The following is a 25779-nucleotide window of genomic DNA, read 5'->3' on the forward strand; positions in this document are numbered from 1 at the left end:
GATAGATACACTGTAATACTGGTTGTAGATAGACACACTGTAATACTGGTTGTAGATAGATACACTGTAATACTGGTTGTAGATAGATACACTGTAATACTGGTTGTAGATAGATACACTGTATCACTGGTTGTAGATAGATACACTGTAACACTGGTTGTAGATAGATACACTGTAATACTGGTTGTAGATAGATACACTGTAATACTGGTTGTAGATAGATACACTGTAACACTGGTTGTAGATAGATACACTGTAATACTGTAATACTGGTTGTAGATAGATACACTGTATCACTGGTTGTAGATAGATACACTGTAATACTGGTTGTAGATAGATACACTGTAATACTGGTTGTAGATAGATACACTGTAATACTGGTTGTAGATAGATACACTGTAACACTGGTTGTAGATAGATACGCTGTAATACTGGTTGTAGATAGATACACTGTAATACTGGTTGTAGATAGATACACTGTAATACTGGTTGTAGATAGATACACTGTAATACTGGTTGTAGATAGATACACTGTTATACTGGTTGTAGATAGATACACTGTAATACTGGTTGTAGATAGATACACTGTAACACTGGTTGTAGATAGATACACTGTAATACTGTAATACTGGTTGTAGATGGTTGTATTGGTGGATGTATATATTAATGTATATATTGTTCTACAGGGGATGCGTGTATTGGAGGATGTATATATTGTTCTACAGGGGATGCGTGTATTGGAGGATTTTTTATATTGTTCTACAGGGCATGCGTGTATTGGAGGATGTATATATTGTTCTACAGGGGATGTGTGTATTGGTAGATGTATATATTAATGTATATATTGTTCTACAGGGGATGCGTGTATTGGTAGATGTATATATTAATGTATATATTGTTCTACAGGGGATGCGTGTATTGGTAGATGCACGGGACAAACTGGGAATTCCGTGGCAGAACTCTGAAAACGAGAAGCACGGCATGTTTGTGATGTCATTTGAGGGGCGTGGTGGAGTGGCGGTAGAACCAATGGAATTCCAGCTTTATGGTCTGGCGCTGGACGCTCTGTGGAGGGATTCTGGAATACAGGACGCCTACGGACGACGCAGTGAGTTTCAACTGGTGAGTCTGACACACACACGCACGCATGCACACACACACACACACACAAAGAGATACACACACACAGCTACACACACACACACACACACAGCTCCACACACACACACACGACAGCCGTGTCTGAGACTGAAAAATCACACACTCTCATTTGTTTGTGTCAGAGAGTGACTGTGTGTGTTGTTATTGTGATGTCACAGTCTCTCCCTGGTCTTCAACTCCAGATAAGTTAGAGCTGCATTCAACGTTCAAAACAGTTCGTTGTTTACAAACTGAGGACACGCTATGACAAAACAAAGATTCTAGAACCTAAAAGGATTCTTTGACTGTCCCCATAGGAGAACCCTTTGAAGAACCCTTTTAGGTTCCAAGTAGAACCCCTTTTGGGTTCCATGTTCCACAGAGGGTTCTACCTGGAACCAAAAAGGGTTCTCCCTTGGAGACAGCCGAAGAATCCTTTTAGGTTCTAGAATCTTTGTTTTGTCAAGCTATTGATATAGTTGGTTCTGTCATTACTAGTCTGATATATCTTATGTTGCCAGGCTATTGAAAAAGTTGGTTCTGTCATTACTAGTCTGATATACCTTATGTTGTCAGGCTATTGATATAGTTGGTTCTGTCAAAAACTAGTTCCCTGGATACCTTACGTTGTCAGGCTATTGATATAGTTGGTTCTGTCATTATTAGTTCCTAGATACCTTATGTTGTCAGGCTATTGATATAGTTGGTTCTGTCATTACTGGTCTGATATACCTTATGGTGTCAGGCTATTGATATAGTTGGTTCTGTCATTACTAGTTGCCTGAATACCTTACGTTGTCAGGCTATTGATATAGTTGGTTCTGTCATTATTAGTTCCCTGGATACCTTACGTTGTCAGGCTATTGATCAACTTGGTTCTGTCATTATTAGTTCCCTGGATACCTTACGTTATCAGGCTATTGATATAGTTGGTCCTGTCGTTATTAGTTCCCTGGATACCTTACGTTATCAGGCTATTGATATAGTTGGTTCTGTCATTATTAGTTCCCTGAATACCTTATGTTGTCAGGCTATTGATCAACTTGGTTCTGTCATTATTAGTTCCCTGGATACCTTACGTTATCAGGCTATTGATATAGTTGGTCCTGTCGTTATTAGTTCCCTGGATACCTTACGTTGTCAGGCTATTGTTATAGTTGGTTCTATCATTAGTAGTTCCCTGGATACCTTACGTTGTCAGGCTATTGATATAGTTGGTTCTGCCATTATTAGTTCCCTGGATACCTTACGTTATCAGGCTATTGATATAGTTGGTTCTGTCATTATTAGTTCCCTGGATACCTTGTGTTGTCAGGCTATTGATATAGTTAGTTCTGTCATTATTAGTCCTGTGGATACCTTACGTTGTCAGGATACCTCCTGCTGTGTACTGTCCTACTGTGTGCTGTCCTACTGTATACTGTCCTACTGTGTGCTGTCCTACTGTCCTGCTGTGTGCTGTCCTGCTGTCCTGCTGTGTGCTGTCCTGCTGTCCTGCTGTGTGCTGTCCTGCTGTGTTCTGTCCTGCTGTCCTGCTGTGTGCTGTCCTGCTGTGTGCTGTCTTGCTGTGTTCTGTCCTGCTGTGTGCTGTCCTGCTGTGTTCTGTCCTGCTGTGTACTGTCCTGCTGTGTGCTGTCCTGCTGTCCTGCTGTGTTCTGTCCTGCTGTGTGCTGTCCTGCTGTGTTCTGTCCTGCTGTCCTGCTGTATTCTGTCCTGCTGTGTGCTGTCCTGCTGTGTTCTGTCCTGCTGTGTGCTGTCCTGCTGTGTTCTGTCCTGCTGTGTTCTGTCCTGATGTGTTCTGTCCTGCTGTGTTCTGTCCTGCTGTGTGCTGTCCTGCTGTGTTCTGTCCTGCTGTGTTCTGTCCTGCTGTGTTCTTTCCTGCTGTGTGCTGTGTTCTGTCCTGCTGTGTTCTGTCCTGCTGTCCTGCTGTGTTCTGTCCTGCTGTGTTCTGTCCTGCTGTCCTGCTGTGTTCTGTCCTGCTGTGTTCTGTCCTGCTGTGTTCTGTCCTGCTGTGTTCTGTCCTGCTGTGTGCTGTCCTGCTGTGTGATGTGTTCTGTCCTGCTGTGTTCTGTCCTGCTGTGTTCTGTCCTGCTGTGTTCTGTCCTGATGTGTTCTGTCCTGCTGTGTTCTGTCCTGCTGTCCTGCTGTCCTGCTGTGTTCTGTCCTGCTGTGTTCTGTCCTGCTGTCCTGCTGTGTTCTGTCCTGCTGTGTTCTGTCCTGCTGTGTTCTGTCCTGCTGTCCTGCTGTCCTGCTGTGTTCTGTCCTGCTGTGTTCTGTCCTGCTGTGTTCTGTCCTGCTGTGTTCTGTCCTGCTGTCCTGCTGTGTTCTGTCCTGCTGTGTTCTGTCCTGCTGTGTTCTGTCCTGCTGTGTTCTGTCCTGCTGTGTTCTGTCCTGCTGTGTGCTGTCCTGCTGTGTGCTGTCCTGCTGTGTACTGTCCTTCTGTGTGCTGTCCTGCTGTGTTCTGTGTTCTGTCCTGCTGTGTTCTGTCCTGCTGTGTACTGTCCTTCTGTGTGCTGTCCTGCTGTGTGCTGTGTTCTGTCCTTCTGTGTACTGTCCTTCTGTGTACTGTCCTGCTGTGTGCTGTGTTCTGTCCTGCTGTGTTCTGTCCTGCTGTGTTCTGTCCTGCTGTGTGCTGTCCTGCTGTGTGCTGTGTTCTGTCCTGCTGTGTTCTGTCCTGCTGTGTTCTGTCCTAATGTGTTCTGTCCTGCTGTGTTCTGTCCTGCTGTGTGCTGTCCTGCTGTGTGCTGTGTTCTGTCCTGCTGTGTTCTGTCCTGCTGTGTTCTGTCCTGCTGTGTTCTGTCCTGCTGTGTGCTGTCCTGCTGTCCTGCTGTGTACTGTCCTGCTGTGTGCTGTGTTCTGTCCTGCTGTGTTCTGTCCTGCTGTGTTCTGTCCTGCTGTGTGCTGTCCTGCTGTCCTGCTGTGTTCTGTCCTGCTGTGTTCTGTCCTGATGTGTTCTGTCCTGCTGTGTACTGTCCTGCTGTGTTCTGTCCTGCTGTGTTCTGTCCTGCTGTGTACTGTCCTGCTGTGTTCTGTCCTGCTGTGTTCTGTCCTGCTGTGTACTGTCCTGCTGTGTGCTGTCCTTCTGTGTGCTCTCCTGCTGTGTTCTGTCCTTCTGTGTTCTGTCCTGCTGTGTTCTGTCCTGCTGTGTTCTGTCCTGCTGTGTACTGTCCTGCTGTGTTCTGTCCTGCTGTGTTCTGTCCTGCTGTGTTCTGTCCTGCTGTGTACTGTCCTTCTGTGTGCTGTCCTGCTGTGTTCTGTCCTGCTGTCCTGCTGTGTTCTGTCCTGCTGTGTTCTGTCCTGCTGTGTTCTGTCCTGCTGTGTTCTGTCCTGCTGTGTACTGTCCTGCTGTGTTCTGTCCTGCTGTGTTCTGTCCTGCTGTGTTCTGTCCTGCTGTGTTCTGTCCTGCTGTCCTGCTGTGTTCTGTCCTGCTGTGTTCTGTCCTGCTGTGTTCTGTCCTGCTGTGTACTGTCCTGCTGTGTTCTGTCCTGCTGTGTTCTGTGTTCTGTCCTGCTGTGTTCTGTCCTGTTGTCCTGCTGTGTTCTGTCCTGCTGTGTTCTGTGTTCTGTCCTGCGGTGTTCTGTCCTGCTGTCCTGCTGTGTTCTGTCCTGCTGTGTTCTGTCCTGCTGTGTGCTGTCCTGCTGTGTTCTGTCCTGCTGTGTTCTGTCCTGCTGTGTTCTGTCCTGCTGTGTACTGTCCTTCTGTGTGCTGTCCTGCTGTGTTCTGTCCTGCTGTGTTCTGTCCTGCTGTGTTCTGTCCTGCTGTGTTCTGTGTTCTGTCCTGCTGTGTTCTGTGTTCTGTCCTGCTGTGTTCTGTGTTCTGTCCTGCTGTGTTCTGTCCTGCTGTGTTCTGTCCTGCTGTGTACTGTCCTGCTGTGTTCTGGTTTGCTGTCCTGCTGTGTTCTGTCCTGCTGTGTTCTGTCCTGCTGTGTTCTGTCCTGCTGTGTGCTGTCCTGCTGTGTTCTGTCCTGCTGTGTTCTGTCCTGCTGTGTTCTGTCCTGCTGTGTTCTGTCCTGCTGTGTGCTGTCCTGCTGTGTTCTGTCCTGCTGTGTGCTGTCCTGCTGTGTTCTGTCCTGCTGTGTTCTGTCCTGCTGTGTTCTGTCCTGCTGTGTTCTGTCCTGCTGTGTGCTGTCCTGCTGTGTTCTGTCCTGCTGTGTTCTGTCCTGCTGTGTTCTTTCCTGCTGTGTGCTGTGTTCTGTCCTGCTGTGTTCTGTCCTGCTGTCCTGCTGTGTTCTGTCCTGCTGTGTTCTGTCCTGCTGTCCTGCTGTGTTCTGTCCTGCTGTGTTCTGTCCTGCTGTCCTGCTGTGTTCTGTCCTGCTGTGTTCTGTCCTGCTGTGTGCTGTCCTGCTGTGTGATGTGTTCTGTCCTGCTGTGTTCTGTCCTGCTGTGTTCTGTCCTGCTGTGTTCTGTCCTGATGTGTTCTGTACTGCTGTGTTCTGTCCTGCTGTCCTGCTGTGTTCTGTCTTGCTGTGTTCTGTCCTGCTGTCCTGCTGTGTTCTGTCCTGCTGTGTTCTGTCCTGCTGTGTTCTGTCCTGCTGTCCTGCTGTCCTGCTGTGTTCTGTCCTGCTGTGTTCTGTCCTGCTGTGTTCTGTCCTGCTGTGTTCTGTCCTGCTGTGTACTGTCCTTCTGTGTGCTGTCCTGCTGTGTTCTGTGTTCTGTCCTGCTGTGTTCTGTCCTGCTATGTACTGTCCTTCTGTGTGCTGTCCTGCTGTGTGCTGTGTTCTGTCCTTCTGTGTACTGTCCTTCTGTGTACTGTCCTGCTGTGTGCTGTGTTCTGTCCTGCTGTGTTCTGTCCTGCTGTGTTCTGTCCTGCTGTGTGCTGTCCTGCTGTGTGCTGTGTTCTGTCCTGCTGTGTTCTGTCCTGCTGTGTTCTGTCCTAATGTGTTCTGTCCTGCTGTGTTCTGTCCTGCTGTGTGCTGTCCTGCTGTGTGCTGTGTTCTGTCCTGCTGTGTTCTGTCCTGCTGTGTTCTGTCCTGCTGTGTTCTGTCCTGCTGTGTGCTGTCCTGCTGTCCTGCTGTGTACTGTCCTGCTGTGTGCTGTGTTCTGTCCTGCTGTGTTCTGTCCTGCTGTGTTCTGTCCTGCTGTGTGCTGTCCTGCTGTCCTGCTGTGTTCTGTCCTGCTGTGTTCTGTCCTGATGTGTTCTGTCCTGCTGTGTACTGTCCTGCTGTGTTCTGTCCTGCTGTGTTCTGTCCTGCTGTGTTCTGTCCTGCTGTGTTCTGTCCTGCTGTGTACTGTCCTGCTGTGTGCTGTCCTTCTGTGTGCTCTCCTGCTGTGTTCTGTCCTGCTGTGTTCTGTCCTGCTGTGTTCTGTCCTGCTGTGTGCTGTCCTGCTGTGTGCTGTGTTCTGTCCTGCTGTGTTCTGTCCTGCTGTGTTCTGTCCTAATGTGTTCTGTCCTGCTGTGTTCTGTCCTGCTGTGTGCTGTCCTGCTGTGTGCTGTGTTCTGTCCTGCTGTGTTCTGTCCTGCTGTGTACTGTCCTGCTGTGTTCTGTCCTGCTGTGTTCTGTCCTGCTGTGTTCTGTCCTGCTGTGTTCTGTCCTGCTGTGTACTGTCCTGCTGTGTTCTGTCCTGCTGTGTTCTGTCCTGCTGTGTTCTGTCCTGCTGTGTTCTGTCCTTCTGTGTTCTGTCCTGCTGTGTTCTGTCCTGCTGTCCTGCTGTGTTCTGTCCTGCTGTGTTCTGTCCTGCTGTGTTCTGTCCTGCTGTGTTCTGTCCTGCTGTGTACTGTCCTGCTGTGTTCTGTCCTGCTGTGTTCTGTCCTGCTGTGTTCTGTCCTGCTGTGTTCTGTCCTGCTGTCCTGCTGTGTTCTGTCCTGCTGTGTTCTGTCCTGCTGTGTTCTGTCCTGCTGTGTACTGTCCTGCTGTGTTCTGTCCTGCTGTGTTCTGTGTTCTGTCCTGCTGTGTTCTGTCCTGTTGTCCTGCTGTGTTCTGTCCTGCTGTGTTCTGTGTTCTGTCCTGCGGTGTTCTGTCCTGCTGTCCTGCTGTGTTCTGTCCTGCTGTGTTCTGTCCTGCTGTGTGCTGTCCTGCTGTGTTCTGTCCTGCTGTGTTCTGTCCTGCTGTGTGCTGTCCTGCTGTGTGCTGTCCTGCTGTGTGCTGTCCTGCTGTGTTCTGTCCTGCTGTCCTGCTGTGTTCTGTCCTGCTGTGTTCTGTCCTGCTGTGTTCTGTGTTCTGTCCTGCTGTGTTCTGTGTTCTGTCCTGCTGTGTTCTGTGTTCTGTCCTGCTGTGTTCTGTCCTGCTGTGTACTGTCCTGCTGTGTTCTGTCCTGCTGTGTTCTGTGTTCTGTCCTGCTGTGTTCTGTGTTCTGTCCTGCTGTGTTCTGTCCTGTTGTCCTGCTGTGTTCTGTCCTGCTGTGTTCTGTCCTGCTGTGTTCTGTCCTGCTGTGTTCTGTCCTGCTGTGTACTGTCCTGCTGTGTTCTGTCCTGCTGTGTTCTGTCCTGCTGTGTTCTGTGTTCTGTCCTGCTGTGTTCTGTCCTGCTGTGTTCTGTCCTGTTGTCCTGCTGTGTTCTGTCCTGCTGTGTTCTGTCCTGCTGTGTTCTGTCCTGCTGTGTGCTGTCCTGCTGTGTTCTGTCCTGCTGTGTTCTGTCCTGCTGTGTTCTGTCCTGCTGTGTGCTGTCCTACTGTGTTCTGTCCTGCTGTGTTCTGTCCTGCTGTCCTGCTGTGTACTGTCCTGCTGTCCTGCTGTGTGCTACAAACGAGGCTAATCTTGTCATTAGTCACAGTGGAGAATGCTAGCATGCTAACGTGATACACAGAAGACAACTTGGTTCCTGTTAAACAGATAAACAGAACAAGACAGAGTGAATCCTCAGACTGCAGCTGCCTTTCAGGCTTCTCTCTTTCTCTGTGAGTATTTTTCTCTCTTCTTCCATCTCTTTCTCTCTTACTATCTTTATTTATGAGTCTTTATTTTTCTCCCTCTCGTTCTCTCTCTCACCCTCTCTCCTTTTCTCTGTCTGTCTCTCCACCCCTCTATCTTTATGAGTCTTTATTTTTCTCCCTCTCGTTCTCTCTCTCACCCTCTCTCCTTTTCTCTGTCTGTCTCTCTACCCCTCTATCTTTATTCATTAAATTCTTTATTTTTCTCCCTCTCGTTCTCTCTCTCACCCTCTCTCCTTTTCTCTGTCTGTCTCTCTACCCCTCTATCTTTATGAGTCTTTATTTTTCTCACTCTCGTTCTCTCTCTCACCCTCTCTCCTTTTCTCTGTCTGTCTCTCTACCCCTCTATCTTTCTCTCTGAGAGGTTTTTCTGGTTACCACAGCCCAGCTTTCCCAGGAAACTCTGGATCCCAGCCAGAGAAAAAGAGAGCGCGAGGGAGAGAGAGAAATAAGGTTGGGGGAGGGGAGAGGGATTGAGAGAAACAGGATGACTGGGAGAAATGGAGAGAAGGGAGGAGTAGAGAGATAGAGAGAAAACAGAAACGACTGACAGCCACCCGCAGCATACCACCCGCAGCATACCACCCGCAGCATACCACCCAGCAGCATACCACCCGCAGCATACCACCCAGCAGCATACCACCCGCAGCATACCACCCAGCAGCATACCACCCAGCAGCATACCACCCGCAGCATACCACCCAGCAGCATACCACCCGCAGCATACCACCCAGCAGCATAGCATACCACCCAGCAGCATACCACCCTGCAGCATACCACCCAGCAGCATACCACCCGCAGCATACCACCCAGCAGCATACCACCCAGCAGCATACCACCCGCAGCATACCACACGCAGCATACCACCCAGCAGCATACCACACGCAGCATACCACCCAGCAGCATACCACCCGCAGCATACCACCCAGCAGCATACCACCCGCAGCATACCACCCAGCAGCATACAACCCAGCAGCATACCACCCTGCATACCACTACTGGCTTGCTTCTGAAGCTAAGCAGGGTTGGTCCTGGTCAATTCCTGGATGGGAGACCAGATGCTGCTGGAAGTGGTGTTGGAGGGCCAGTAGGAGGCACTCTTTACTCTGGTCTAAACAATATCCCAATGCCCCAGGGCAGTGATTGGGGACACTGCCCTGTGTAGGGTGCCGTCTTTTGGATGGGACGTTAAACGGGTGTCCTGACTCTCTGAGGTCATTAAAGATCCCATGGCACTTATCGTAAGAGTAGGGGTGTTAACCCCGGTGTCCTGGTTAAATTCCCAATCTGGCCATCAAACCATCACGGTCACCTAATAATCCCCAGTTTACAAATTGTCTCATTCATCCACCTCCTCTCCCCTGTAACTATTCCCCAGGTCGTTGCTACAAACAGATAAATACAAAAATATATTTTTACAACACACACACACACACACACACACACACACACACACACACACACACACACACACACACACACACACACACTCACTCACACACACACACACACACACACACACACACACACACACACACACACACGTTGGAGAGCACACACACACACACACACACACACACACACACACACACACACACACACACACACACACACACACACACACACACACACACACACACACACACACGTTGGAGAGCACACACACACAGACACTCACACACACACACACACACACACACACACACACACACACACACACACACACACACACACACACACACACACACACACACACACAAGTTGGAGAACGTCACAATTGATAAGAGATTGAATCCTGTTATGCCGTCGGCTATGTGCCATTTAAAGGTAATTAACGATGTAGCTGACATATGCAGTGTTTATTGTTAATGCCAACGAGGGGAACATTCCCTTTAAAAGGGATAAGGAATGTTAAAGAATCTTAAAGATACATCAGCCTGTTCACTGTAGTAGGGAGACAACAGAGATAAACACTGTGGTGTGGGGCCTGTTCACTGCAGTAGGGAGGAGAGAGAGACAACACTGTGGTGTGGGGCCTGTTCACTGCAGTAGGGAGGAGAGAGAGACAGAGATAAACACTGTGGTGTGGGGCCTGTTCACTGCAGTAGGGAGGAGAGAGAGACAACACTGTGGTGTGGGGCCCGTTCACTGCAGTAGGGAGGAGAGAGAGACAACACTGTGGTGTAAGGGCCTGTTCACTGCAGTAGGGAGGAGAGAGACAGAGATAAACACTGTGGTGTGGGGCCTGTTCACTGTAGTAGGGAGGAGAGAGACAGAGATAAACACTGTGGTGTGGGGCCTGTTAACTGTAGTAGGGAGACAACAGAGATAAACACTGTGGTGTGGGGCCTGTTCACTGTAGTAGGGAGATAACAGAGATAAACACTGTGGTGTGGGGCCTGTTCACTGTAGTAGGGAGACAACAGAGATAAACACTGTGGTGTGGGGCCTGTTCACTGTAGTAGGGAGATAACAGAGATAAACACTGTGGTGTGGGGCCTGTTCACTGTAGTAGGGAGATAACAGAGATAAACATTGTGGTGTGGGGCCTGTTTACTGTAGTAGGGAGACAACAGAGATAAACACTGTGGTGTGGGGCCTGTTCACTGTAGTAGGGAGGAGAGAGACAGAGATAAACACTGTGGTGTGGGGCCTGTTCACTGTAGTAGGGAGACAACAGAGATAAACACTGTGGTGTGGGGCCTGTTCACTGCAGTAGGGAGACAACAGAGATAAACACTGTGGTGTGGGGCCTGTTCACTGCAGTAGGGAGGAGAGAGAGACAACACTGTGGTGTGGGGCCTGTTCACTGCAGTAGGGAGGAGACAGAGATAAACACTGTGGTGTGGGGCCTGTTCACTGTAGTAGGGAGACAACAGAGATAAACACTGTGGTGTGGGGCCTGTTCACTGCAGTAGGGAGAGAGAGGGGAGAGAGAGAGAGAGAGACAGAGAGATACAGAGAGAGAGAGAGAGAGAGAGAGAGAGAGAGAGAGAGAGAGAGAGAGAGAGAGGAGAGAGAGTGTGTGTGTGTGTGTGTGTGTGAGAGGGAGAGGGAGGGGCCACAAACACACAGTCTATTCAGACCTCGTCTAGTAGTAAAGCCTCTAATCTGACCAACACAAACTGTGAATGGAGTTCCATTCCTGCTGCCTTACTCACTCACACCACAACTACACCAGTTCTATCCATTGATTGGTTTAGCCCACCAGAAACCTGTTTTGATTGGTCAGCTGTAATGCATCTGCTGTGACAGGCTTTAGTCATTGGTTTTTCCGCAGTTCCCCCCAATGTTACATGTTTTATTAACTTGGTTCATAAATTATATACAAAAAAACATGCCATCTCTCTATCTCTCATCACTTCTCTCTCCCCCTCCCTCCCTCTCTCTCTCCCCTCCCTCTCCCCCTCCCTCCCTCTCTTCCTGTCTTCTTGAAATAGAGGAAACCTCAGTCCATCTGCTTACTCAGTCTTTAAAACACTCTGTCAGCATTTTCACCGTTGACTAATAAAGTTATTTTAGTTTTGAAATGGTAACTTCAGAGAAAAAATACTCTCTTTGTCTCTTTCTCTCTCTCTCTCTCTCTCTCCTACCTCTCTCTCTCCCCATCTCTCTCTCTCTCCCTACCTCTCTCTCTCTCTCCCTACCCCTCTCTCTCTCCCTACCCCTCTCTCTCTCTCTCCCTACCCCTCTCTCTCTCTCTCTCCCTACCCCTCTCTCTCTCTCTCCCCATCTCTCTCTCTCTCCCTCCCTCCCTCTCTCTCACTCTCTGTCTCTCTCTGTGTCAGTAGTGATGCGTACTGCTATTTGTCACACCACTGTAGGTCTAGTCAGCAGCATGTGTGTGTGTGGTAGGGTGTAGGTCTAGTCAGCAGCATGTGTGTGTGGTAGGGTGTAGGTCTCGTGATATTTTTCTGTAAAGGCTAGCATGAAGAAATGATATACAACACTGGCCATCAATATTTATATTTTTACTAGCGTGACATTTGGCGGTAAAGGCTAGCATGCGGGACAAGTCGCTACGATGAGATTTTTTGTGGGGAGAAAAGTCTCGTAAGCTACCTAGGTATAACTAACTAGCTAGCTACGAGCTACTATAACTAACTAGCTAGCTACTAGCTACTATAACTAACTAGCTAGCTACGAGCTACTATAACTAACTAGCTAGCTACTAGCTAGTTCAATGTCTCTCAGGATTATAAAGCCAAACCAGAAAGATAATAAAAACAGCATATTATTGACCTAAAAGGATAGCTGTGTTAGCCCAGTCGCTAGCTTATACAGGGTCGGTGACACATAGAGCAACCATGTCTATGGGTCGGTGACACATAGAGCAACCATGTCTATGGGTCGGTGACACATAGAGCAACCATGTCTATGGGTCGGTGACACATAGAGCAACCATGTCTATGGGTCGGTGACACATAGAGCAACCATGTCTATGGGTCGGTGACACATAGAGCAACCATGTCTATGGGTCGGTGACACATAGAGCAACCATGTCTATGGGTCGGTGACACATAGAGCAACCATGTCTATGGGTCGGTGACACATAGAGCAACCATGTCTATGGGTCGGTGACACATAGAGCAACCATGTCTATGGGTCGGTGATACATAGAGCAACCATGTCTATGGGTCGGTGACACAGAGCAACCATGTCTATGGGTCAGTGACACATAGAGCAACCATGTCTTTTCATGAGAAATGACAGATCTATAACTTACATATCTATCTGAATTTGGTCTGGTCACCCCCCCCAAAAGAAGTTACATATTGTCGCTTTAAAAGGCATGTAGAAAATCTGGTGTATGGTTTGCCTCGTGTACATGGTCTACTGGGGTCATTTTAAGTAGAGAACGTAGAGCTCAACATGTAAACAATGTGTCAGTTCAGCTATTCTCTGATCCAGATGACAGATGCCCTATAGGCCAGTGGTGCCGTCACACTGTAGGACTGTGGCTGCATTAGTGATGTCATATGAGAAGCTGCACAATGAATTCACATAGCTGATATACTGAGAGAGAGAGAGAGAGAGAGAGAGAGAGAGAGAGAGAGAGAGAGAGAGAGAGAGAGAGATATGAGTAGAGTAGAGTAGAGTAGAGTAGAGTAGAGTAGAGTAGAGTAGAGTAGAGTAGAGTAGAGATGAGTGAAGAGAGAGAGAGAGAGAGAGAGAGATGAGTAGAGTAGAGTAGAGTAGAGTAGAGTAGAGAGATGAGTGAAGAGAGAGAGAGAGAGAGAGAGAGAGAGAGAGAGAGAGAGAGAGAGAGAGAGAGAGAGAGAGAGAGAGAGAGAGAGAGAGAGAGAGAGAGAGAGAGAGAGAGAGAGAGAGAGAGGAGAGAGAGATATGAGAGTAGGTAGAGTAGAGTAGAGTAGAGTAGAGTAGAGTAGGTAGAGTAGAGAGAGATGAGTGAAGAGAGAGAGAGAGAGAGAGAGATGAGTAGAGTAGAGTAGAGTAGAGTAGAGTAGAGAGATGAGTGAAGAGAGAGAGAGAGAGAGAGAGAGAGAGAGAGAGAGAGAGAGAGAGAGAGAGAGATGAGTAGAGTAGAGAGATGAGTGAAGAGAGAGAGAGAGAGAGAGAGAGAGAGAGAGAGAGAGAGAGAGAGAGAGAGAGATGAGTAGAGTAGAGTAGAGAGATGAGAAGAGAGAGAGAGAGAGAGAGAGAGAGAGAGAGAGAGAGAGAGAGAGAGAGAGAGATGAGTAGAGTAGAGAGATGAGTGGGGAGAGAGAGAGAGAGAGACAGAGAGAGAGAGAGAGAGAGAGAGAGAGAGAGAGAGAGAGAGAGAGAGAGAGAGAGAGAATCAAGTACAACTCATTGGAGATCTTACCACTATACATAAAGGTTATGTTCATTTGAGAATACAACACAGACCCATTAAAGACAGAACCCCTTCCTCTCTTTATTGACACACAGACCCATTACAGACAGAACCTCTTCCTCTCTTCATTGAAACAAAGACCCATTACAGACAGAACCCCGTCCTCTCTTTATTGACACACAGACCCATTACAGACAGAACCCCGTCCTCTCTTTATTGACACACAGACCCATTACAGACAGAACCCCGTCCTCTCTTTATTGACACACAGACCCATTACAGACAGAACCCCGTCCTCTCTTTATTGACACACAGACCCATTACAGACAGAACCCCGTCCTCTCTTTATTGACACACAGACCCATTACAGACAGAACCCCGTCCTCTCTTTATTGACACACAGACCCATTACAGACAGAACCCCGTCCTCTCTTTATTGACACACAGACCCATTACAGACAGAACCTCTTCCTCTCTTTATTGACACACAGACCCGTTACAGACAGAACCCCTTCCTCTCTTTATTGACACACAGACCCATTACAGACAGAACCCCGTCCTCTCTTTATTGACACACAGACCCATTACAGACAGAACCCCGTCCTCTCTTTATTGACACACAGACCCATTACAGACAGAACCCCGTCCTCTCTTTATTGACACACAGACCCATTACAGACAGAACCCCTTCCTCTCTTTATTGACACACAGACCCATTACAGACAGAACCCCGTCCTCTCTTTATTGACACACAGACCCATTACAGACAGAACCCCCTTCCTCTCTTTATTGACACACAGACCCATTACAGACAGAACCCCTTCCTCTCTTTATTGACACACAGACCCATTACAGACAGAACCCCTTCCTCTCTTTATTGACACACAGACCCATTACAGACAGGACCCCTTCCTCTCTTTATTGACACACAGACCCATTACAGACAGGACCCCTTCCTCTCTTTATTGACACACAGACCCATTACAGACAGGACCCCTTCCTCTCTTTATTGACACACAGACCCATTACAGACAGGACCCCTTCCTCTCTTTATTGACACACAGACCCATTACAGACAGAACCCCGTCCTCTCTTTATTGACACACAGACCCATTACAGACAGAACCTATTCCTCTCTTTATTGACAGACAGACCATTACTTCTCCTCTTTATTTCAGGATTGTGATGAATCAACATCAACACTCGTTCATCAGTTTAACTATTTTAAACAAGTTTAAACACTTCACAAGAGTCATCACTTCAAAATGTGTAAATAAAGCTAACTGTTATGTAAAGATGAGACATCTTAGTGTAAACAACACTAGATCGTTAACTTAGCAACAAGTCGGTTATTATTACTAAAGCTGCATTTCAGGAAAACAACAAAAACTCAAAAACAACCCTGAGTAGACTGGCCAACCCTTCTCCACTGATCTACTGTCTGAGTAGACTGGCCAACCCTTCTCCACTGATCTACTGTCTGAGTAGACTGGCCAACCCTTCTCCACTGATCTACTGTCTGAGTAGACTGGCCAACCCTTCTCCACTGATCTACTGTCTGAGTAGACTGGCCAACCCTTCTCCACTGATCTACTGTCTGAGTAGACTGGCCAACCCTTCTCCACTGATCTACTGTCTGAGTAGACTGGCCAACCCTTCTCCACTGATCTACTGTCTGAGTAGACTGGCCAACCCTTCACTGATCTACTGTCTGAGTAGACTGGCCAACCCTTCTCCACTGATCTACTGTCTGAGTAGACTGGCCAACCCTTCTCCACTGATCTACTGTCTGAGTAGACTGGCCAACCCTGCTCCACTGATCTACTGTCTGAGTAGACTGGCCAACCCTTCTCCACTGATCTACTGTCTGAGTAGACTGGCCAACCCTTCTCCACTGATCTACTGTCTGAGTAGACTGGCCAACCCTTCACTGATCTACTGTCTGAGTAGACTGGCCAACCCTTCTCCACTGATCTACTGTCTGAGTAGACTGGCCAACCCTTCTCCACTGATCTACTGTCTGAGTAGACTGGCCAACCCTTCTCCACTGATCTACTGTCTGAGTAGACTGGCCAACCCTTCTCCACTGATCTACTGTCTGAGTAGACTGGCCAACCCTGCTCCACTGATCTACTGTCTGAGTAGACTGGCCAACCCTTCTCTACTGATCTACTGTCTGAGTAGACTGGCCAACCCTTCTGCACTGATCTACTGTCTGAGTAGACTGGCCAACCCTTCTCCACTGATCTACTGTCTGAGTAGACTGGCCAACCCTTCTCCACTGATCTACTGTCTGAGTAGACTGGCCAACCCTTCTCCACTGATCTACTGTCTGAGTAGACTGGCCAACCCTTCTCCACTGATCTACTGTCTGAGTAGACTGGCCAACCCTTCTCCACTGATCTACTGTCTGAGTAGACTGGCCAACCCTGCTCCACTGATCTACTGTCTGAGTAGACTGGCCAACCCTTCTCTACTGATCTACTGTCTGAGTAGACTGGCCAACCCTTCTCCACTGGTCTACTGTCTGAGTAGACTGGCCAACCCTTCTCTACTGATCTACTGTCTGAGTAGACTGGCCAACCCTTCTCCACTGATCTACTGTCTGAGTAGACTGGCCAACCCTTCTCTACTGATCTACTGTCTGAGTAGACTGGCCAACCCTTCACTGATCTACTGTCTGAGTAGACTGGCCAACCCTTCTCTACTGATCTACTGTCTGAGTAGACTGGCCAACCCTTCTCCACTGATCTACTGTCTGAGTAGACTGGCCAACCCTTCTCCACTGATCTACTGTCTGAGTAGACTGGCCAACCCTTCACTGATCTACTGTCTGAGTAGACTGGCCAACCCTTCTCCACTGATCTACTGTCTGAGTAGACTGGCCAACCCTTCTCCACTGATCTACTGTCTGAGTAGACTGGCCAACCCTTCTCCACTGATCTACTGTCTGAGTAGACTGGCCAACCCTTCTCCACTGATCTACTGTCTGAGTAGACTGGCCAACCCTTCTGCACTGGTCTACTGTCTGAGTAGACTGGCCAACCCTTCTCCACTGATCTACTGTCTGAGTAGACTGGCCAACCCTTCTCCACTGATCTACTGTCTGAGTAGACTGGCCAACCCTTCTCCAGTGATCTACTGTCTGAGTAGCCTGTCCAACCCTTCTCCACTGATCTACAGTCTGAGTAGACTGGCCAACCCTTCTCCACTGATCTACTGTCTGAGTAGACTGGCCAACCCTTCTCTACTGATCTACAGTCTGAGTAGACTGGCCAACCCTTCTCCACTGATCTACTGTCTGAGTAGACTGGCCAACCCTTCTCCACTGATCTACTGTCTGAGTAGACTGGCCAACCCTTCTCCACTGATCTACTGTCTGAGTAGACTGGCCAACCCTTCTCCACTGATCTACTGTCTGAGTAGACTGGCCAACCCTTCTCCACTGATCTACTGTCTGAGTAGACTGGCCAACCCTTCTCCACTGATCTACTGTCTGAGTAGACTGGCCAACCCTTCTCCACTGATCTACTGTCTGAGTAGACTGGCCAACCCTTCTCCACTGATCTACTGTCTGAGTAGACTGGCCAACCCTTCTCCACTGATCTACTGTCTGAGTAGACTGGCCAACCCTTCTCCACTGATCTACTGTCTGAGTAGACTGGCCAACCCTTCTCTACTGATCTACAGTCTGAGTAGACTGGCCATCCCTTCTCTACTGATCTACAGTCTGAGTAGACTGGCCAACCCTTCTACTGATCTACTGATCTACTGTCTGAGTAGACTGGCCAACCCTTCTCCACTGATCTACTGTCTGAGTAGACTGGCCAACCCTTCTCTACTGATCTACTGTCTGAGTAGACTGGCCAACCCTGCTCCACTGATCTACTGTCTGAGTAGACTGGCCAACCCTTCTCCACTGATCTACTGTCTGAGTAGACTGGCCAACCCTTCACTGATCTACTGTCTGAGTAGACTGGCCAACCCTTCTCCACTGATCTACTGTCTGAGTAGACTGGCCAACCCTGCTCCACTGATCTACTGTCTGAGTAGACTGGCCAACCCTTCTCCACTGATCTACTGTCTGAGTAGACTGGCCAACCCTTCTCCACTGATCTACTGATCTACTGTCTGAGTAGACTGGCCAACCCTTCTCTACTGATCTACTGTCTGTGTAGACTGGCCAACCCTGCTCCACTGATCTACTGTCTGAGTAGACTGGCCAACCCTTCTCCACTGATCTACAGTCTGAGTAGACTGGCCAACCCTTCTCCACTGATCTACTGTCTGAGTAGACTGGCCAACCCTTCTGCACTGATCAACTGTCTGAGTAGACTGGCCAACCCTTCTCTACTGATCTACTGTCTGAGTAGACTGGCCAACCCTTCTCCACTGATCTACTGTCTGAGTAGACTGGCCAACCCTTCTCCACTGGTCTACTGTCTGAGTAGACTGGCCAACCCTTCACTGATCTACTGTCTGTAGACTGGCCAACCCTGCTCCACTGATCTACTGTCTGGCTGAGTAGACTTCTATTCCAGCCCAGAAAATGGCACTCTTGATGATCATGTCTTTAGATGTGATGATGAGTTGGTAATCGGGTGTGTTATTGCTGGGCTGGAACAGAACCCTGCACAGCCAGCAGCTCCCGTTGTAACCAGGTTAATACACTGTGTGGGATGTTTAACTGTATACAGCATTCTGTTAAACATAGGTGGGCCAACACATATAACCCAGGATATACCCTTCGTCTCATGGGACGTTCATCGGGACCTCTCTCTTCATCTGCCAACAGGCTTTCTTTCACAGCATTCCGTAGCCGAGGACAGATTACATCACAAAGAAACAGGCTACATTATACAATTCCAACTGAATAGACGGCACTGAATCCCTCTAGGGACTGGAGAATCTGTTCATAATGACCTGTCCAGTGGCCTACCCTCTCCCTTTACTGACAGATGAAGCTGCAATGTCACCTTCTTCCATGGCCGTTATCTAGAAAATACATTTAGTGACTATTTTTAATTTTACAATGATTAATCAAGATAGCTAGCCAATAGGAAGTTAGCTAGCTGATGACATTTAATTCAAGCTAAACAGTGTGTAAAGTTAGCTAGCTGAGTTGAGCAGTTAGCCTACAAAATGGCCTACTGTAGCTAGCTAGCAGCTCAGTGGAGTTAGCTATAAAGTGGCCTAAGCAGCTAGCTAGTTAGCAGATTCGTGGAGTTAGCCTATAAAGTGGCCTACTGTAGCCAGCTAGCTAGTTAGCAGCTAAGTGGAGTTAGCCTACAAAATGGCCTACTGTAGCTAGCTAGCAGCTCAGTGGAGTTAGCCTATAAAGTGACCTACTGTAGCTAGCTAGCTAGTTAGCAGCTCAGTGGAGTTAGCCTATAAAGTGGCCTACTGTAGCTAGCTAGCTAGTTAATAATACCCTATTTAAAAGTTTTTTTAATGTATTTAATTACTTGAATATGTTCTCCCACTGCTTCTGTTTTATGGGTCCTTAGAAACTAAATACTGGGCCATTTTCAAGAGATTTTCAGTGGTAACAAAGCGGCCGTGTGGACAGGATGAATGGACACAAAAGGAAATGGGGTTTGTCCCCAGAGCGGTTTAGAACGTGACCTTTGACTTTACCAACGTAATTCACTTTCAATAAAATATCAATCGCAGACTTGTCAGCGACACTTGATAATTTGCGCTTGAAAAACTAGCAACAACACCAACTACCGGGACGGTATAATCACGTGATTCACACCCAGCAGCCGTTCTACAGGGGGAATAGAAATGTAACATCTAATCAAAATCTGTTCGATGTGTTTTTACACCAAAACTAAATTCTCCAGACGGTGGTATGGCAAAGTGAGACTAGAGTGTAGTGTGTGTGTGTGTGTCTGTCTGCCTGCGTATGTAGTCTGTGTTAATCTCCTCAACGCTGGGAATTCCCCTCTCCCCCACTCCTGGCCCCGCCCCCTTACGTTGGCGGACTTTGTTTCCTGTGGCGGTGACATCACAGGTCAGCCTTTGGGTCATGGGGTTGCGTTTCCTGTTTGGCACGGCAACATAGCGGTTCACGGCCGTTCGTCCAATGGGGTTCGTTTTCAAACACGACTCTGTGACAAATTATCATTAATTTATAAAACAAGTTGGAATCTCATTTGGAGAAGAAGACAAACTGACTTTTACAATAAGACCAGACCAGAGCCCATCCACTCAATGAAAGACGGATTGAAAGAAGAATAGTGGAAAGAGGAATAGTTTTGAAAAGAGGAATAGTTTTGAAAAGAGGAATAGTTTTGGAACGAGGAATAGTTTTGAAAAGAGGAATAGTTTTGGAACGAGGGCTAGTTTTCTGTGTGTGGGGAAGGGAGGGGAAGGGGGGGGTTGCTGTCTCTGTCTGGTTAATCCCTCTCTCTGTTTTCACACACACAGCTGTTTCCTGGGGTGGTGGATGTGATTGAGGTTGCAATGTACCAGACTGAACTATCATACTAAATAACGTTAAACATCCTGTTGGCTCAGTCGGCGTGGTGCATGTAAGACCAAAGGTCGTGGGTTTGAAACAGCCTGGGGACACCTATTTTTAAAATGGACCAATGACTTTGGATAAAAGTGTCTGCTGAACGCATTAAAGCTGATCCATTTACATTTACAGGAATCATTTAGCAGACGCTCTTATCCAGAGCGACTTACAAATGGTGCATACACCTTATGACAACCAGTGGAACAGCCACTTGCATCTAAATCTTGTTGTGAGAAGGAACTTGCCCTATCCTAGGTAGGGAAGAGGTGGGGTTTGTGTCTCTGTCTGGTTCCGCTGTCCTGGCGTCTGTTTTGGGGGCCAGAGCAGCGAACACACAGCTGTTTCCTCAGTGGTAGGGTGGATGAGGCCAGAGGTGGATGCAATGTACCTTGTTTGGGTGTATCATACTAAATAACGTTAAACATCAGCTCCCGTAGGCGAGCACCATGGTCTTGTAGCGGATTGGCTTCAACTGGAAGCCAGTGGAGAGAGCGGAAGACGTGAGAGAACTTGGGAAGGTTGAAAAGGTCGGCGTCTGGATGAGTTGTGGGTTTAATGGCACAGGCAGGGAGCCCAGCCGAGTTGCAGTAATCAAGACGGGAGATGACAAGTTCATAAAATGGACCTGACTTCCTGTGATAAAAGCATGAACCTCAGGAAGCTGATCCCGGTCTGTTTTGAGGTGGGTGTTCCCTTCAGAGGCACGCCAAGGTTCTTAGAGCCCTGGGAGGAGGACACAATGGAGTTGTCAAGCTGATGGCGAGGTCTGTTTTAGGGCAGTCCTTCCCGGGAGGAAGAGGAGCTCCGTCTTGCTGAGGAGCTTGAGGTGGTGATCCGTCATCCAACTGATATGTCTGCCAGACATGCAGAGATGGGAGCGTTCTGCCACCTGGTTCAGAAGGGGAAAGGAGAAGATTAATTGTGAGCCCTGCATAGCAATGTTCAGAAGCTGATCCTGGGTCTGTTTGACAGAGCCAAGTGACTTGTTCCCTTCAGAGGATTGGGAGAGGGCCTAGAACAGAGCCCTGGGGGACACCAGTGGTGAGAGCGCGTGGTGAGGAGACAACGACCTGTCAGGTAGGACGCAATTCAGAAGCTCGGAGGGTGGAGAGGAGGATCTGGGTCTGTTTTAGGCAGCCGTTCCCTAGGAAGGAGAGGCAGAGGGGAGATTGCTTTAGCAGTGCGGAGCCCTGGATACAGAGAAGAGCGTTCAGTTGAATGACTGAGTCTTGGGTCTGATTTTCAAGAAGGTCATTCTTAGTGGTAGAGCTGGCCAAGACGGCACGCTCAAGAGTTTTAGAGAGAAAAGAGAGAAGGGATACTGGTCTGTAGGTGTTGTTTCGGAGGGAGATGTGTTTTTTCAGAAGGGGTGAGCCTCTTGAAGACGGGAGGGACGTAAGCGGTCAGGGATGAGTTTCGAGGTGAGGAGGGAGCTGAGGTCTCCTGGGTCTGTTTTAGGTGTTGTTCCCTTCAGAGGCATTGGGAGATTGCTTCATAGAGCCCTGGAACGCATTAATAAGCTGATCCTGGGTCTGTTTAGTGTTGTTCCCTTAAGAGGCATTGGGAGATTGCTTCATAGAGCCCCTGGAACGCGTTCAGAAGCTGATCCTGGGTCTGTTTTAGGTGTTGTTCCCTTCAGAGGCATTGGGAGATTGCTTCATAGAGCCCCTGGAACGCGTTCAGAAGCTGATCCTGGGTCTGTTTAGTGTTGTTCCCCTCTTAGAGGCAAAACACAGGGTCAACACACTTTTATCAGAAAACATTGCTCTCTTTATTACTCCCTCCCTCCCTCTTTCTCCCTCCTCTCTGTCTGTGTCAGGGTTGAGTTTAATGATCAGTTTTGTTTGTTTGAACATTGTAGAGCATTCTAGAAGCCTCGGTGTCAGCCCACTGGACACACACTGGTTGAATCAACGTTGTTTCGCACTGGACACACACTGGTTGAATCAACGTTGTTTCACACTGGACACACACTGGTTCAATCAACGTTGTTTCGCACTGGACACATACTGGTTGAATCAACGTCGTTTCGCACTGGACACACTGGTTGAATCAACGTTGTTTCGCACTGGACACACACTGGTTGAATCAACGTCGTTTCGCACTGGACACACACTGGTTGAATCAACGTTGTTTCGCACTGGACACACACTGGTTGAATCAACGTTGTTTCGCACTGGACACACACTGGTTGAATCAACGTTGTTTCGCACTGGACACACACTGGTTGAATCAACGTTGTTTCGCACTGGACACACACTGGTTGAATCAACGTTGTTTCACACTGGACACACACTGGTTGAATCAACGTTGTTTCGCACTGGAAACACACTGGTTGAATCAACGTTGTTTCGCACTGGAAACACACTGGTTGAATCAACGTCGTTTCGCACTCGACACACACTGGTTGAATCAACGTCGTTTCCACGTCATTTCAATGAAATTACATTGAACCAACGTGGAATAGACGTTGAATTGACGTCTTTGCCCAGTGGGAAGAGTGTTTGTTGTGTGTGTGGCTTGAATTATATAGCAAATACTTTCAAAGCTGTCAGCATGTTCGTCCAATGGAAACAATGGAATAAAAAGATCAAAACGACTGTTGTCTCTTCCTGTTCGCAGAGTGAGTCGGTGAAATACTTCCTGGATAACCTGGACCGGATTGGCCAGCCGGTGAGTGGGCGGAGCTTCTTTACCTTTCACATTTAATGTCAGAACCTCTGGCCACACCCCCCAATCTGTTAGTATTACTGACTATGTAATTACATTATTGTTGAATACTGTTGTTGTACATAAATGACAAACAAAAACAATCAAAGAGCATGATAATATTACTGTTCTCCTCCTCTCTGCTCCTCTCTCCTTCTCTCTCCTCCCCTGTCTCCTCCATCCTTCCATCCCTCTCTCCTCCTCTCCTCCTCCTCTCTACTCCTCCCCTCTAACCTCCATCCCTCTGCTCCTCCATCCTTCCATCCCTCTCCCTCCTCCTCCTCTACTCCCCTCTTCCTCCATCCTTTCATCCATTTTCCTCCTCAGAACCTCCCCTCTCTCCTCCATCCCTTCCCTCCCTCTCTCCTCCTTCCTCCATCCTCCTCCCTATCTAATTCCCCCTCCTCCTCCATTCCCTACATCCCTCTCTCCTCCTCTCTCCTCCTTCTACTCCTCCTTCCTCTCTCCTCCATCCTTACATCCCTCTCTCCTCCTCTCTGCTCCTCTCTATCCTTCCCTCCCCTCTCTCCTCCTCCTCCATCCCTCTCTCCTCCTCTCTGTTCCTCTCTCTACCTCTCCTCCTCCCCTCCTCTCCATCCGTCCATCCCCTCTCTCCTCCTCTCTCCTCCATCCCTCTCTCCTCCTCTCTCCTCCTCTCTCCTCCTCTCCTCCATCCTTCCCTCCCTCTCCTCCTCCTCTCTCCTCCTCTCTACCCTCCCCCTCTCTCCTCCATCCATCCATCCCTCTCTCCTCTCTCTCCTCCTCTCTCCTCCATCCTTCCCTCCCTCCCTCCTCCTCTCTCCTCCTCTCTACTCCTCCCCCTCTCCTCCATCCGTCCATCCCCTCTCCTCCCTCTCTCCTCTCTTTCCTCCATCCTTCCCTCCCTCTCTCCTCCTCTCTCTCCTCCTCTCTACTCCTCCCCTCTCTCCTCCATCCTTCCCTCCCTCTCTCCTCCTCTCTCCTCCTCTCTACTCCTCCCCCTCTCCTCCATCCGTCCATCCCTCTCTCCTCCTCTCTCCTCTCTCCTCCATCCTTCCCTCCCTCTCTCCCCCTCCTCCTCCTCTCTCCTCCTCCCCTCTCTCCTCCATCCGTCCATCCTCTCTCCTCTCTCTCCTCCTCTCTCCTCCATCCTTCCCTCCCTCTCTCCTCCTCTCTCCTCCTCCATCCTCCCCTCTCTCCTCCATCCTTCCTCCTCTCTCCTCCATCCTTCCCTCCCTCTCTCCTCCTCCTCCTCCTCTCTACTCCTCCCCTCCTCCTCCATCTCCATCCCTCTCTCCTCCTCTCTCCTCCATCCTTCCATCCCTCTCTCCTCCTCTCTCCTCCTCCTCCCTCCTCTCCTCCTCCCCTCTCCTCCTCTCTACTCCTCCCCTCTCTCCTCCATCCGTCCATCCTCTCTCCTCCTCTCTCCAGAACTATATCCCTAGTCGGCAGGACATTCTGTTTGCACGGAAGGCGACTAAAGGAATCGTAGAACACGACTTTATCATAAAGAAGATTCCGTTTAAGATGGTTGATGTGGGGTCAGAGGTCACAGAGACAGAAATGGTTTCAGTGCTTCGACGGAATCACATCTATACTGTTCATGGTGTCATCATCCGAGTACGACCAGGTAGGTGACAGACAGACAGACAGACAGACAGACAGACAGACAGACAGACAGACAGACAGACAGACAGACAGACAGACAGACACAGACCAGACAGACAGACAGACAGAGACAGACAGACAGACAGACAGACAGACAGACAGACAGAGACAGACAGACAGACAGACAGACAGACAGACAGACAGATGAGACCGAGAGACAGAGAGAGAGAGGTACACCAGACAGACCCAGACCAGAGACTGAGTATACACCCACCCACCAGACCTGAGGTGTTGATGTAGCTGGGAGGTTTTGGGGGTGAAACCACATCTTCAGTTTTAGAGTCAACCGGAAGGGAGACATTTCTCACCTCCTCTCCCATAGGTTCTGATGGAGGACCGGAGGACCAATCGGCTGGTAGAGAGCATGAACATCTTTGAGACGATCGTGAACAACAAGCTCTTCCTCAACGTGTCCATCATCCTCTTCTCAACAAGACTGACCTGCTGGTGGAGAAGCTAGGCCAGGCTGACATCACTAAACACTTCCCAGAATACAGGGGAGACCCTCGCAGGCTGGAGGATGTACAGGTAGAATCTAACACACAGGACCTACAGGTAGAATCTAATACACTGGACCTACAGGTAGAATCTAACACACAGGACCTACAGGTAGAATCTAACACACTGGACCTACAGGTAGAATCTAACACACAGGACCTACAGGTAGAATCTAACACACAGGACCTACAGGTAGGATCTAACACACTGGACCTATAGGTAGAATCTAACACACAGGACCTATAGGTAGAATCTAACACACAGGACCTACAGGTAGGATCTAACACACGGACCTACAGGTAGAATCTAACACACAGGACCTACAGGTAGGATCTAACACACAGGACCTACAGGTAGGATTAACACACAGGACCTACAGGTAGAATCTAACACACAGGACCTACAGGTAGAATCTAATACACTGGACCTGCAGGTAGAATCTACACACAGGACCTACAGGTAGAATCTAACACACTGGACCCAGGTAGAATCTAACACACAGGACCTACAGGTAGGATCTGGAGGACCTACAGGTAGAATCTAACACACAGGACCTATAGGTAGAATCTAACACACAGG

At 48.7% G+C, this 25779-nt stretch overlaps 1 pseudogene; it reads left to right on the top strand.

Annotated features, from left to right (window-relative positions):
* Positions 1-903: 903 nt before the first annotated feature.
* On the top strand, positions 904-25341 carry LOC127923607 (guanine nucleotide-binding protein subunit alpha-12-like; annotated as a pseudogene).
* The last annotated feature ends 438 nt before the right edge of the window (positions 25342-25779 follow it).

This window comes from Oncorhynchus keta, unplaced genomic scaffold (assembly GCF_023373465.1).
Source record: "Oncorhynchus keta strain PuntledgeMale-10-30-2019 unplaced genomic scaffold, Oket_V2 Un_contig_30172_pilon_pilon, whole genome shotgun sequence".
Classification (NCBI taxonomy): Eukaryota; Metazoa; Chordata; class Actinopteri; order Salmoniformes; family Salmonidae; genus Oncorhynchus; species Oncorhynchus keta.